We start from the raw sequence: 1,191 nt of genomic DNA on the forward strand, positions 1-1,191 counted from the left end.
ACCCCAACCAGGAACCTCAGATACAAAAGGAAAATGTAGAAATACCAGGGGTCATCTGCCTAACTTAGATCCTTGCTCCTATTGGAACCCGGACCTTCAGCTTTAGCAACTCAAAGCCAGGGCCAGCAGCATCAGCATCACCTGGAAACTGGTTGCCCGCCCACCTTCTTCACCCCTGGAGAACTAAATCAAGACACTCTAGGGGTGGAGCCTCCCAAGTGGTTCTGTTGCACTGCTCTCAGTGGTTAAAGAAACAAACCACCTATTTTAAAGCATGAAGTCCTGGCCTTCTCATCAAAGTCCAGGTGTGAGCTGAGCCAGTGCTGGAGTCCAACTCAGGTTCTGCTACCTCCCAGCCGTGGAACCCTGGGCAAGTTACTGAACGATTCTCAGCCTCAGTTTCCTCACCTGTAAAATGGAGATAGTACCTACAGAATCAGCTGTCCTGGGATTAGAAATAACCAACGTGTGAGCTGGACCCATAAAAGGTCACTAGTCAGCGATGGCTCCATTTGCTGCGGTGGATGGCATTTCTTTAAAAGCCCCGGAAGACACCCTGGCCTTTGTCACGATAAGCCTCTAACACAGTCTTTTAAACCCCCTCAAGTCCCACGTTTGGATCCAAAGGCTCAAAGAAAGACAAGTAAATCCTGTCCTCCTAAGGGACCCAGAAGGCCTGAGACACTCTGCCCAGGCCATGGTCAAAGGCCAGATCAGGCCAGGAGAGACCTTAGAGGTCATCTCGATAGACTCCCTCTTTTTCCCCGGAGGGGCTGGGCCCAAGGTCAGGCTATGAGATGCTGGCAGAACTGGGCCCTGCACGCACTCACAGTCCAGGGCTCTCCCCTGCTCCGCGCTGACACCCTGCGCCCCAGCTGCAGGGCAGCCAAGATCACCCACTTGCCCCCACTGCATCCCTCAAATGGATCGGTCCGGGCCCGCCACCCTCAGCCCCGCGTCCCCTGGACTCTCGGCGGCCGGAAGTTCCCGGGTCCGCCCAGCCGACGCGGGCGCGGGCGCCAGACGGGCCGGGCAGCGCCTCCCGAGGCCAGGCCGCCCCCTGGCGGGCCCGGGGCGCGCGGCAGCCGGGAGCCGGGCGCCCGCACTCTCCCGGCCGCGGGGCGGAGCCGCCGCGCTCCGGGTCCGCTTCCCCGCCTCCCAGGCCCCCGCCCCGCCCCCTCCGGTGGGCTG

Source organism: Bos grunniens, chromosome 21 (assembly GCF_055505025.1).
Source record: "Bos grunniens cultivar Pamir isolate PY7600 chromosome 21, Bosgru_T2T1.0, whole genome shotgun sequence".
In the NCBI taxonomy this organism is placed as follows: Eukaryota; Metazoa; Chordata; class Mammalia; order Artiodactyla; family Bovidae; genus Bos; species Bos grunniens.